Source organism: Sinocyclocheilus grahami, unplaced genomic scaffold (genome assembly GCF_001515645.1).
Source record: "Sinocyclocheilus grahami isolate Dianchi unplaced genomic scaffold, SAMN03320097.WGS_v1.1 scaffold5.1, whole genome shotgun sequence".
Classification (NCBI taxonomy): domain Eukaryota; kingdom Metazoa; phylum Chordata; class Actinopteri; order Cypriniformes; family Cyprinidae; genus Sinocyclocheilus; species Sinocyclocheilus grahami.
This window is the reverse complement of record NW_015505184.1, coordinates 6,642,053-6,656,298: the sequence shown is the minus strand read 5'-3', so window position 1 is coordinate 6,656,298 and position 14,246 is coordinate 6,642,053. Positions and strand designations below refer to the sequence as shown.

The 14,246-nt window shown below is 36.8% G+C and overlaps 1 protein-coding gene across 1 annotated transcript in view; it reads left to right on the top strand.

The window, feature by feature from the left end:
- Positions 1–5,273: 5,273 nt before the first annotated feature.
- The window catches only part of LOC107585622 (protein FAM110B), a 51,708-nt gene continuing 42,735 nt past the window's right edge, over positions 5,274–14,246 (top strand). The window contains exon 1 of the mRNA XM_016272716.1: positions 5,274–5,419. The gene's annotated coding sequence lies outside the window, so the exon portion shown is untranslated. The remainder of the gene's footprint in view (positions 5,420–14,246) is intronic.

The window sequence follows — 14,246 nt, the reverse complement described above, 5'->3', positions numbered from 1 at the left end:
TACAGTACTTTCACAATGCGGGCACGTCTGTCTCCTGCACATGTGCTGCCATTACAGACCTATCTGAATCAATTCAGGACAGGCCGCTTGGTCCACGTAGGTTTATGCCTCAGACTGTTGAACCTGATGGTGGCAGTTTCCCCTGTGGTTCAGTTGGGCCTGCTCCACATGCGGCCCTTTCAGTGGTGGATCAAGAGCCAAAACATTTAACTTCATTGTCACCCGCTCCGCAGAATTAAAGTAACCCGGAGGGGCTTCCGTGCTCTGAGCCCGTAGATGAGGCCCCATTTCCTTCAGAGGGGGTCCAGCTGGGGTCATTCTGTCATCATAAGATGATTGCGACAGACAATCAGTCCATCAAGGATGCCCAGTTTGTGGAGTTTGGACAGAGCTACATCGCAGTTGGCACATAAATCGTTTGGAGCTAATAGCAGTCTTTCTGGCTCTCAAACAGTTTTTACCTCAATTGAAGGGTTGCCACGTTCTAGTCAGGATGGACAACGCGGCTGTGGTTTCGTACCTGAACCGTCAGGTAGGATTACGTTCCCGCCCCCTCTGCAGGTTGGCGAGACGTGTTCTCCTTTGAGCTCAGACCAAGTTCCATGTCAGTCAGGGCAGCCCATGTCCCAGGCCACCTGAACTTAGAGTCCGCACTTGCTCTTCGAGACAGAGTCTAGAGGCCGGGTAATGGAGACTGCACCCCCTGGTGGTAAGTCTCATATGGCAGAGGTTCGGCCGAGCTTAAGTGAACTTATTTGCTTCGAGCATGACGACGCATTGCCCGCTCTGGTTTTCCCTGTCTCCTCCGTCACCTCTGGGCCTGGATGCTCTGGCCCACGAGTGGCCCAGGACCATTCTCTATGCTTTTCCTCCGATTCGGTTGCTGCCAGTGGTTCTGTTCAGTGTATGGTCGGACAGAGTGGAGCGTTTGCTGTTGGTGGCCCCGTTGTGGCCCACTCAGACTGACTGCTAAAAATTCAGCTTTGCCATCACAGGAATAAATGACAGTTTATTTTGATCAAATAAATGCAGGCTTGGTGAGCATAAGAGACTTCTCTCAAAAACATAGTACTTATAACTCCCTATTTAGGCCTATTTTCATATCTGGAAAATATTTGTGCTTTATATATACACATGCATTTAGTGCACTAAATGGAACATTCATATAAAAAGACCTCTTTCCACCCCGTCTGCTCATTGCACTTTTGTCCCAAACATGTGGAACACACACAATACAGTCAATGCTTGGAGGGGGTTTCTCTCAGAGGAACATATTGTAGGATTAAGCTACACAAGAACAGCAAATTGCTCCAACTGATATTGGCAAAATATCAACACCCCTTTGACCTCTCTTCACTGCGCTGTGAGCATAACCCGAAGACGACCTTTGTTCAAAACATCAAGTGGGGCTCACTATATGCGCTGATTCTGATTTTTGCAGAGAGTTTTTCCTGACAAAGCCTTGCTTGTGTCGGCCAGTGTCCGTCGAAGTGATGCAGATGCATGGGATAAAAGCTTTTTTGTATTCAGTATTGCTGAATAAGAAATTCTGACTTTCTCATCCCTCACTGTTTCTCCGTCCATCTCTGTATTTTCAGTCTCCTGGCTGGGCTGCTGTTTCAGTAGAAAAGCAAGAACTGCATGAGGGCTCGTCTGTGTTGTATGATCATTGAGGCTGCTGTTATAAAGAATGTGGAATGAAACAAAGCATAAACAGTGAAAATGAGATTTTCTGTTTCTAGAATCCTTTGCTTTCCTTTCTCTCCTGATCATGACCTCATGCACATTTATTTCTTGTTAATGTCTTCAGATTTGAGGTCCTATTTGTTTCGTTCCAGTTGTGGGAACAGTTCGACACTGAGCACTAGCTGAAATCCCTTTGTGTAATGAGAGCAAGAGATTTTGTGGATGTGCCAATGCTCAACCAGTCTTTATGAAGGGTGGTGGGAACTTGACCTACATAGTGTTTTGGATTGGTTGCAGATGCTGCCTGTTGAAAAGGGAACCTGCAACTGATTCAGCAAATGGTGAAGATCCACCAAGCTTTATCCATCAGACCTTTAAATTAATCCCAGAGTCATTATTGATATTGATTGTTCAATATTGTGGTAGCAAATTTGCCCTGAAGCATTTCATTTAGCACTGCATAAACGGTTAAGCTGTATCATATTTTAGACTAAAATGGTGCATTTTACTGACATTATTCAAAGTACTCCAGGGATACAGAGAAGCAGATTGGTGTGGAGAATCAAACCAGTCAGTCTGCATAGCTCTGGGTCATTCTGTTTTGAACAGAACTCTGAGATGACTGATATATTCTGAGCTTCACTGCAGCTTCGCCACAACTTGTGGAATAAAAATTAAGCAAAGGAGAACATGACTCCTTATGGATGAAAATATTGTTATTTTCTCAGAGTGCATGACTCAGTGAGAAACTACACTTTTCCACTTTTGTGGTTTTCCAGCAGATTTGCCACTCAGACCTTTTTGCATGAATACATTTTTCCCGGGTTTAAATCACATGAGCATTGTGGTATGCACTTCAAACGTATTTGTAGTTTATCTTAATAATCAGATAAATTGCCTTGTATGTTAGGTTTTATATTTGGATCATCCTTTTTAATATTTTTTGTGTGTTAAATTGCCCTATATCTGATTTCTTTACGTTTTCAGCTTTATTTTCTGTTTTAATTTTTCATGCATTTCTTTTCTGAATTTTTTTTTTTTAAAGTGATGGATCTCTGTTTTATGATGTAATGCTACATATATACATATATATATATATTTTTTTTATATGTGTGTGTGTGTGTGTGATAATAGTAATATACTGTATATTGCTATTGCATGACCATTCCATATTAGTTCTGATGTAAGTTTTAGAAATGCACAGAAATTTTATTTTGTAACACGTGCTCATAGGTTCATGTTTAGGTATTTATCATAGCTTTATCATAGGTTTATATTTAGGTATTATGTATGTTTATGTTCATATATGTGTGTTTCTGTTTTCATTATTTCATATTTAAAACATTAAATTAAAATTTTAAGATTAATTTAAATAACATTAATAACAGGAAATAACATTAATTTCAAATGTCATTATTTCTGCATAATTTCTGCTCAAGTACTTTTATGCCACATCTGTGCATCATTAAACTGTAAATGCACCTTTTCCTGCTATATGCACTCTCACATAAGCGTTCATGTGCCTTTACCGTGTAAAAATGGCAAATAAACTGATAATGTGTTGGACTAAATCAGCTTAATTTTAAAAAATCACATTGTATTTCAGGAGCTTGGAATCAAGCATATGTAATAGTACTGGTGGCTGGTTCAAGAGTGGGTCAGCTAGGGCTTTGCCTCATGGGACTAGAGGCTGAATGTCACTCGTAATCTGCTCTCTCAGTGTCAACACAATGTCTGGTGGCTCTTTCAGCGCAGCATGTAGTTCTTTTGGAACAACAAACCCACATACGGAGAGCATATGCTAATGCCTCACTCAGCATTTACAATGAGCATATTTATGAATCAAAGCCTGATGAAGAAAGAAAACAACAATGATACATATTGCACCATCATTCCATATCTGGTGTAAATTTGAGAAAATGCATAGATCATTTCTTTTGTAACATGCAGAATCAGTTACTCATTGATTAGTGACAAAAATGTAGGGCAACAGCGGTGAGATGGTCATTTTTTATTGTTTTAATTAAGCTTATATTATTTCTTATAAATGAATATTAGGATGTTAAATACAACAAAAGGATTTCACTCTTTATGCGATGAACTCAGATTTCTTAAATGTGCAACAATTGTTGATATGTCTTGAGTTTAGTGATGTAAAACGATGTTGAGTCTGCCTCTGCCTGACAACAAGAATTCCAATTTTCAGCTCAGTTGTTGCTTGGTAACAGGAAGGTCTGTGAAGTGAAACCCCTTAGAAGCCTGTGCCGCTAACAGTCCCCCTTTGAGAGTGAAATATCACTAATATCTCTTAATGTCGAATGTTTTTCCTCTTTGAACATGCAAGGAAAAGAGTTAAAGAGGATTATTTGATGACAGTCATGTGTTACATGCACTGATGAATAAGTGATGAATAACCACAGTTTCAAGGACTTTATTGAGTAGTTCTTCAAATTGAATGTGACAGGAACAATAGCAGCAAATGTTACAATACAACATTATGGATTCCGCTACATTTTTACAGATCACATCTCCCCTTTTATTCTCAGTGAAAGTTTCTTTGTTTAGAAGATGAGACATGACGAGGTAGGAATACATGAAAAAAGAAGCTTAGTTCTTTAAGACAATATTTAAAAATAAGACTTTCACTGTGTAAATTATTAACTTACGCGTTAATTGCCAAAATATTATTATTATTATTATTTGGAAAGGGACCATCTACAAAATTAAACAAAGATTAGATTATTTTATTTTATTTAATTTTACTTCACTTTACTTTATTTGATTTATTACTATAGAGTCTCTGTAATGTGTCTGGCAAAAACAATGGACGAGTCATGCCATCTTTAGGCTAGGATTGGATGTGATGAGCTTTTTAATAGGAAAAGTTAAAAATGATTTATAAATAAAGTACAATGTTTGTACAATGGTCTGAATAATTCAGCTTGTTTAAGACCCATCTTGTTAGGCTTTTATGTGATTGTTTGTATTTGGTCTGTTAGGCTGTAATAATGGTTATTGTTTAATGTTGATTGTTTTGTTGTAAGGTTTCCTTGAGTGTCACGTAAGGTGCCTATAAATAAAATGAAATAATAATTTTAAATAAAAGTAACGTAGGCCTATAAGCATTAAGTCGTAAGCATTAATCTTCTAAATGCATTAGTGTCATACATTTTCTTCGTTTTAATTTTCTTAAAATATTAAAATACAGTACACAAACAACAGAAACACCTGTCTAAAAACATCAGGGTGTTTAACACCATTAATTTTACCTAGAGGTCATGTTCATTGTTTACGTTTGACATTTCATGTAACGGTCCCCTAACTGCGCTCATCAGCTGTATGTGGTCACCGTAGCGGTCCCTTTAAGAAAATTGGACCGAGGTATTTTGAAAACGGGGGAGAACTGTTCATTTAGTAGTGAAAAGTCATGTACAAAGAGTGTATATACTGCATATTTGATCTATTTATTATGCAACTAATCTATTATTTCGTATACTGTAAAACTGAACGTCAACTAATGATATTAAGGGGAAAAGGTCAAGCCTGTTTGACCGATCCCCCCTCTTTCGCACAACGGTCTATTCTTGATCTAAGGCTCATGATGCAGTGGGATTCAATAAACTGGTAGGTGCTGCCCAACGCAAGGTTTTCAGCTCCAGTCGACAGCGAAAGAGCACGGAAATATACCGCAGCATCCTCATTCATTTGAAGTGTTTACACGCAGACCACAAAGGTAAGTTCATGTTGTTTTATTTAACGCTGTATTTAGGATGCGTCAGTGTCTGTTTAGAGCTCATAGAAGCCCATTCAATAACAGTCTAGCATCCCTCACCTATTGTCCAACTGCAGACATCCAAATTCCATGGACGTGAACACTGCCAACGACATGTTGCATGTGATTTTGCAGTTGCTTTTATCTTCAGGGATTTTAATGTACAAGCAGCATATTTAAAGAGTCATTTACCCAATAAAGCTAGTGTTTGCATTATATTCTTCTTCGTAACTGCATTTTGCAGCAAAAGGTGGAAATCCTGCTGTTGTCATGAGGAGGCAGACAATATGCTTCAAATAGCAAGAGGTTTTTCTTCTTCTTCCACATATGAGTTTGTTTTCTCTCTTGTAACTGTCTGATAATGTAGATGCACGAGTCTGGCTTCTTGTAATGTGTTGACTGGGCTATTGATTGTCTATCAGGACCGTTACTAATGTAGTTCCAGCATGCCAAACACACAGTCTCATAAATGCCTTGTTCTTTTAATTCCCTCCATATGTTTGTCCCTTAAATATTATATTATTTTTTTATATTTTGTGTATGTCTTGGATCATTCTAGGCTTCTAATAAAGGTTTGAAGGGTATCAGACGAGCCAAATTGACATCCAGACATCCAAGGTTTGACAGGGTGCCTGTCACTGCAGTGCAAAATGTGGCACGGATGACCTGTTGTGTTTCTAAAAAGTTCTTGTATAAAATACAGCTGCTCAAACCAGATTTAAAGGCCGTTTGTTTGGAATATGCTGTCTGTTTGGATTAGGATAGCTGCTTAAGGCAATGGTCATACGAAGTTAGAACTTGCATCTCAAAATTCTTGTTTCGCGCATTAGCCAAAATCTCACTATATTAGGTTATTCGGGTTGAGCAACCGCAAACTAATGCCTGTTCTGAGCACAAGGAACTAACCATCACTTTTTAATGCAATCTTTGTTGGTTTCCTCAGTAAAGTAGTTTAAAACCCAAAGGTCACAGGTTATGGATAGCAGGGAAACAATGTTAAATGCAAATAAAAACACCCCTACATCTAACAATATAATTGTGCATTTTTAAGTGCATGTTATTGAGCATATTGTGAACAATTTATCTATGCATATGATTTTTTTTTTTTTTTTACCTCATATTCCATCCGGATCTTCCGGTAAAACGACTTCTCTCTAGTGATGTATGCTGGACTTCTCTAATCATTTAGTCCACTTTTTAGTCCTTTCGTACAGTCAACTGCAAACTTAATTCATATCTGCATTCTTATCTGCCTCCATCCAAATAACAGCCAGTAAATAAAACCAAGTCTCTGCCTACATTTTCCATTTTTCGCTATGTGTTTAACTCCGATGTAGCCAAAGGGAAGAGGAAGCATTTCTGAATGTGTCCTATCTTAAATAATTTGTGTCCAGTTAAACTCCATTTCGGCACAAATGTCATTTAATATTTTTCTTACTGTTGGGCCTATAAAGTTCATGGCAATATTAATACATGTCATGTTTGGTTTAAGAACATTTTTGTAACTTTTATACGCCAAACAGTTTTGATTCGTGAGTTGGGTTGCAAAAATGCTAGGTTTTGAATCAAAACAGCTGGTTTAGGTAATATAAGTAGATAAGTAATATAGATTAACTTTATGCGTTTAATTAGTCCGTTTGCCCATTTTGCAATTTGGTTACAAGCTACATTGCATCAAACTTACAGAAGTCTGTAATAACACAACTGGAATGCAACGCTCTGTCTTCTTCGGTGGTGTAAGAAGGGATGTGGAATGAAAAGAGCAGAGCTGGAACAGTGTCATGGGATTGTAAAGCCATGATTATATGAGGAATGCCATGATGACTTCAGCAGAGATGCGGAAATGAACTGCGTTTAGAGGTAACAGATGAAAATGCAGTTAGAGTCTTTGTCAGCACTGCTCTCAGGGCTTGAGGAAATAAAGGACTTTAGTACAGTCTCCACTTTGGCTCAGGGATTGTGTTAAAAAACAACAACGGCGGAGCGGTCTATGAATAGCTGACAGATTTTTACATCATATTGGCACCTTGCATTACATGGTCGAGCCAGCTGCGATCGGATCATAATTTAAGCAGATGATCCAGTGGGTCATTCAGGGTGAGTTTTGTTGTTGACATGTGGAAAGTCTTGGGCATTTTCCGTCATCTCACAGTATGAGCAGTGAGTCACAGGATAAATCATGAGAGTAATCAAATCCAGTAGGTATATCAGCCTTTCAAAGCCTCCCTCTTTTTACCCTTGCAAAAGCTGATGCTGAATTCAATCGTGTTTTCTTTTAGACTGTGGCTTTGTTCCCTTTCTGCAGCCTAGTTCATTTGCGTCTATCATGCAGTTCCTTATATGCCTTATATATGTATTATGTTTTGAAGTATACTTTATCATGCCTTAGATTAATATGCAGAGACAACTATAATTTTTTTTTGCCTATTTGTGACTCATTTTGCCAGCACAGGTCACATAAGCAGTAGCGGACAGTAACAAAGTATATACTTTATTACTGTACTTAAGTACATTTTCCAAGTACCTGTACTTAATCTGAGTGTTTTTATTTTGAGAAACCTTTACTTCACTACATTCCAAAGTATATAATATCGAACAACCAAGCTTGATGGTTCCCAGATCTAGTTTGAGATGGAGGTGATTGCCCTTTCACTGTATTTGGCCTTAAGGCTAAACCTTGCAGTTATTTATTTATTACAGGTAATCACACTATCACAAATGTGATCCTGGTTCAGAGTTTTGAAGTAATAGACATTGTTCTGTGAGTTTTTATAATAAAGATCAATGAATATCCACCAGGGCCAGTAGCTTTACCGATTTCACAGCAATGCTGACTAGTTTGGATGCCCTCTAACCGAGTAGTTATTACTGGTGATGAAACACTTTTGTGCCCAGGTTGCGTTATTGTGGTTTCATGTTGCCTTTGTATTGTTTATTCTCCTGGGGCGGTTTAGGCCCATCTGTCTGATTCTTCACATCAATAGGGGCCGCAGCTGCATATCCTGACCCCCAGCAGGCCTTTGTAATGTGCCCAGGCGTGGCGTGTGTTTGAGTCTGGGTACGTGCACGTGCACGTGGGTACGTAGGCGCCATACTTTTCTGTTCAGGATGTGCCACAGAGAAGGTGGTGTGTTAGTCACAACAGACGACACAAAGATGTCAAGGTTTTTCTGATGCTGCTGAGTACAGGTGTCCTGTCAGCAGAACCACCGCTCTTTTGTCTGCATGCATAATGACTATCCAAGCTCTGATTTTGAAGTCTAGAGTGCTCAATAATAATGATTATTTTTCTGCTGATCCAGTCAGGTCAGATTTGTACTTGCCTTAATAATATTATCAGCCTCACTGCCATAAATTTTATATTTATATTATTTTTAGCAACATATTTGATGTTAGAAATAAATTAATTTTGTTTTTCATTAAATATTACATTTTTTTTCTAAATCAAATAGGGATACATAATATGTTTGTCCTGTTGATTATTGGCTGTTAAAATATAAAATATAAATGCAAACTTCTCTTATTTTGTATTTAGATTGTCTTTGCTATCATCTAACACTCACTTAAAGTTCATCTTCAAAAACACACAAAAAATGTAATAACACTATTAAATGTGATATTTAGCAAATCTCAGAACGTACATCCATTTTCATACTGTACATTATAATATTTTAATGCCTAAATTCAATTTTTGGCTTTTAGAAAATTGTCTAAATTAATAGTTAAAATGATTGATTTTTAGTTTAGTTATTTTTATATTGTTTTAAATATAAATATAGATACTTTTTTATATAATCAAATAATATTATAAATAATGATATAATAATTATATATTATATTATAAATATAGATATTTTAATTATTTAGACAAGGTATTGTAGAAACTTACAGCAATTATTGGTTAATAGCAAAAAACTAAATCCCTGAAAATTGAACCCATGTCCTTGGTGTTGCTCTATTTGAACTACGGGAATGCTAGGTTCAGTACAAACGGTCTAACAGTAAAATCACAACAAACTGTTGGCTGCTAATTAAAGTAGCAATGCTGAAAATATCAAAAGTATTCAACTGGTTAGCCAGTGTGACCCATCGGTAGTTTTATAAATATCAGAAAACCAAATGTTACGTTTGAAAGGCATAAAAACACAAATAAAGGATCAATGAATATAATATGGTCCCAATCCCTGGTCTCCATCTTTGTCCTCCTCATGTAACCCTAGTATGTGGCCACAACCCCAAACCATTATGGCTTTATTGCTTTGTTTTGGGCTTATAGATTTAGAGGCCCTATTCTTACATAACTGCTGCAGACATTTTACAGGCTCTGTTACTAAATATTGCTTTGATTTTACAGAAAGCATCGACAAATAAAATCCTTGCGTAAGCACAGCAGATCAGGCCTTTATTGAATCTCTCAGCACTTACTCCAGCTCAGGCCTTGTCAACTCATATCATAGAGAAATGCGTTTGCGTCTTGTTTACAGGCTCCTGAGAAATATTTGTGCAATTAAAGTGGCCCAACACTGGGTCAGCTGATGAAGGATTAAGGCCACAGTGCTGTGAGTGTGAACAGCTCAACAGAAGGTGTTGATGAAAGCAGCCCTATGGAGGTGCTCCACAGCAGATGGCACACACACTGTGAACTGATGTTTGGTGCCAGGTCACATTCTTTCTCCCACTTCCGGAGGATTATTAGAAATCATTCAATAGGTCTCTGTCTGGCTGATGATCTTTATTTGAGGCAGAATTCTAATATCCTGCTTTTACCGGATAAAAGAGATGATGGATATGGATGCAGAGCAGGGAATAGCTGTCACTGTATTCTCAATAATCAGTTATGAATGTTGGCATTGTTGTTCACAACTTTAAATATTTTGCCCGTAAATGCTTCCCTCATAATTAATTTCCTAGGATTTGCTTAAATATTGGAATAATATATGACAATCACATATGAGGGTGATTCTTTAACTAAGAGCATTTTTGGTGGACTTACATAAAACGCATACCTCAAACTTAATTTAAATTGTCAACTAACAATGTCTGAAAAATACAGTGGCATGCAAAAGTTTGGGAACCCCTTGCAGAATCTGTGAAAATGTGAATAATTTTAACAAAATAAGTAGGGCTGAACAATTTTGGAAAATAATAAATAATTGCGATTTTTCTTTTTTTTACCAATATTGCGATTGCGATTTTAATATGCAATTATTTTTTAAAGCTCTTTATGTTCTGTATTATTCAACAAATACAAGCTATAAATCATTGTATAGTATGACCAACACAATATTAGATAGATTAAACATAAATGTTCTTTTCTGTAGGCCAGGCCTATATGTTGCGATGAAATTAGGTGATGCATGAATTGATATGAATGACATTTTTATTTAACAACTACAATCACAGTATATTGACTGATCTGTTGAACTTCCAACCTTGTAAGCATGTAATAATTATGACAACGTAAAGCACTGACAAATCAGCCTGGTGTAAACGTTAATATGAAAGTCAGTAACAAATCACACAAACTAAAGTAGTTTGCAGAAATATAAAAACACATCTGTTGCGTTACCACAGTACTTCACACTCCAGTCCACTAGGTAGCAAAATGTACTGCTGCTGTATTTAATGGGTGATTTTTATTTAAGTTCTTTTGGACTGAAGAAATGCAACACCCGCTGAGTGGCATTAAACACCTTGAAAGATCAAAGACAATTTTTTATATAACTCTGACTGGATTCGTCTGAAAGAAGAAAGTCATATACACCTAGGATGCCTCGGGGGTGAGTAAAACGCTGCCTACTTTTCATTTTTGGGTGAACTAACCCTTTAAGTAATGTGTAGCTGTGTTATGGGGCTCCGCCTTCTTTGACATGTAAATCTTCTACGGTTTTATTTCCGTCGAGGTCACACTGCTTTTTAGTAAAAATTGAAGTAATTCTATTTGAAAGCGACACTGACACTATATGTTTGTGATTTGTAAATTCTTGTGGGAACAACTGTAGCATCCGGTACATAGCCTGATAGACACAGTGAGTGAAGCCGAGAGCAAGTCTGTGCGACTTCATCTATGGCTTTTCTCTTCCCTTTCACAAACCGATCCATCTCCCATTCTAAGTTACGTCCTTTGGCTGTTTACTGTTTTATTTATTTTCTTTTTCTGCTTATGTGTTCGACTTGAAGCAGCGCTGCTTAGACCAATAGGTGTGTGTCATCAAAGTACTGCGAGAGCTATAAGAGAGTGCGGACATCTCCTTATGCTTTCTCTCGCCGTACTTTGATGTCATACACCGATCGATCTTCAAGTCGAACACACCTCTTTACTCTCGCATGTCACGTGACCTCAGTGATTGAAAAAAAAAACACGTTTTAGTCCACAAGATAAAAATATAGCTGAAATTATTAAAATAACCCCCTTCAAAAGTTTGGGAACCCTTGGTTCTTTTATACTGTGTTTGGTTACCTGGATGATATATGACTGTTTTTGTTTTGTTTTGTGATAGTTGTTCATGAGTCCCTTGTTTGTTAAACTGAGCACTGAAAAATCCTCCAAGTCCTGCAGATTATTCAGTTTTCCAGCATCTTTTGCATGTTTGAACCCTTTCCAGCAGTGACTGTATGATTTTGAGAGCCATCTTTTCACATTGAGAACAATTGAGGGACTCAAACACAACTATTAAAACCGGTTCAAACATTCACTGATGCTCCAGAAGGAAACACGATGCATGAAAAGCATTAAGGGTGAAAACTTTTGAACAGGATGAAGATATCCAAATTTTTCTTATTTTGTTGAAATATCATTTTTTTCCATTTAGTACTGCCCCTCGGAAGCAACAGAAGATACTTGCTCAAATTCAAAAAGTTTTCACCCCCCGGCTCTTAATGCATCGTGTTTCCTCCTGGAGCATCAGTGAATGTTAAAATTATTCACATTTTCACAGATTCTGCAAGGGCTTCCCATACTTTTGCATGCCACTGTATGTATTTTTATATGATTCAGATTAATTTCCATGCTTTGTGTAATTTTACAGAATTGTAGCTTGATTGGAAATTATAGTAAGAAATAATCAGTAATATTAATATTCAATTGAAATTTTCTTGTTTTCTTGATTTGACTTCTGTGTTTTCTTTGCTCATATTTCATTTTAGGCATGCTATTCGCTTACACTGTAGTCACATTGGTAAAACAATAATACTAATAAATTATAATAATAAACAAACAAACTTTTGGGGGGGCAAAATAGTTGTTGTTGGACTGTTGAACTTCAAAATTTGATAAATGACAAGCACCAAATGGCACAAATGGCAAAAAATTCATAATAATAATAAAACTAAAACAATACATAAATGAATAAATAAAATAAAAAAATTAATCTGTATTTGCGTTTGAAATGTAGCAGAAATAAATAAAGACTGGGTTAAATGTTTGATAGATAATTTGACCTTTATATAACAAACAGAAAGATGCTGAAATCTCTCAGTTTTAATAGAAATCAACCCCTGGGACATTTAAATGTCTGTAGTTGGAGAAGCGCTCATAAATGTTTCATAAAAGAATCAACAATGAAATATGAATGTTTAATTCATTATAATACAATGTAACATGTATTATGTAAATAAGCAGAGTGCATTATAAAAGTAATGTCGATTTAAAGTAATTAACTGCTGAACTCTGTGAGGTTTGTCTGACTGCAGGATTAAAATGTGACCCAAATCCTCTGGACAGAATGAAAAGCATGCATGGACCTGTGATTTGTGTTCGTATTTAGGAAAGGGGCTCTTAATTACAGTTAAACATGCCATGGTGGCGTTCACGGTAAGATCCAAGCAATTTCTGAGATTCATACACCTAACTCTTTCCATGTGAAGAAAAAACATTGAGCTTGTGAGGATTTTTTTTGTCATATTATTATTTCTTTCCTGTTTCAGTCTCCAGTATCATTCAGACATTTCAACACAAACAATAGGATTAGCCTTACATGTGTGAGAGAAGCACAATCGCCCTCCATTTTAGGAATGCTTAAATTCTCAAGGCTTCATCCCAAAATGAAAATCCTCCCGATCACTCATTTATTAGTGCAGCATGTCTAGAAGAATGAATAAAATGTCTGCAGTTTACATCATCTGCCATCTTGTGTTCATATGACTGCTTTTACAGATCAACAATAAAGGAATAAAAAAGAGAAGCGGATCGGTGAATAGTTCAAATACGACAATAGCACTCAAACGCTGACCTATTTCACGTCATCCAGAGTGTGCTAGACTAGAGAAGAGATGAATTACTGTCTCTGCTGCCATCTCATTTCAGGTGCTTATTTACTTGGCATTGTTTGTGCTATATTTTAGCATTATTTCTTTCAGCAATGGTTACGTCAGCTAGTATCTAACAGCTGCTTTACATCATATGAAATGTGCGGTATTCTTCTGATGACCCGGCCGTTTTGTGATGGGGTTAGACTGTTATAGTAACTACTAGCTGTAGCGGATTAGCTCATGGGGAAATATGAATAATTAACCATAACTAGTTATAATTAATTATTCATATTTTAGATCCACTGTAGATATTTAGCTGACCACTCAGGGTCAACTGTCTTGTCAATTCTAAGAACGTTAATTTCCTGGTTAAGGGAAATAACTTTCTTACTGTACAATTCTATAAACTTGTAACGTAAATCTGCATGATTATTGACTCCGGTTATGAGTAAACACTGAACACGTCAAGTGTGATACAAGTAAGATTTTATTAACTACATAAACACTTAAACTAGTCTAACATACAACATAAACACAT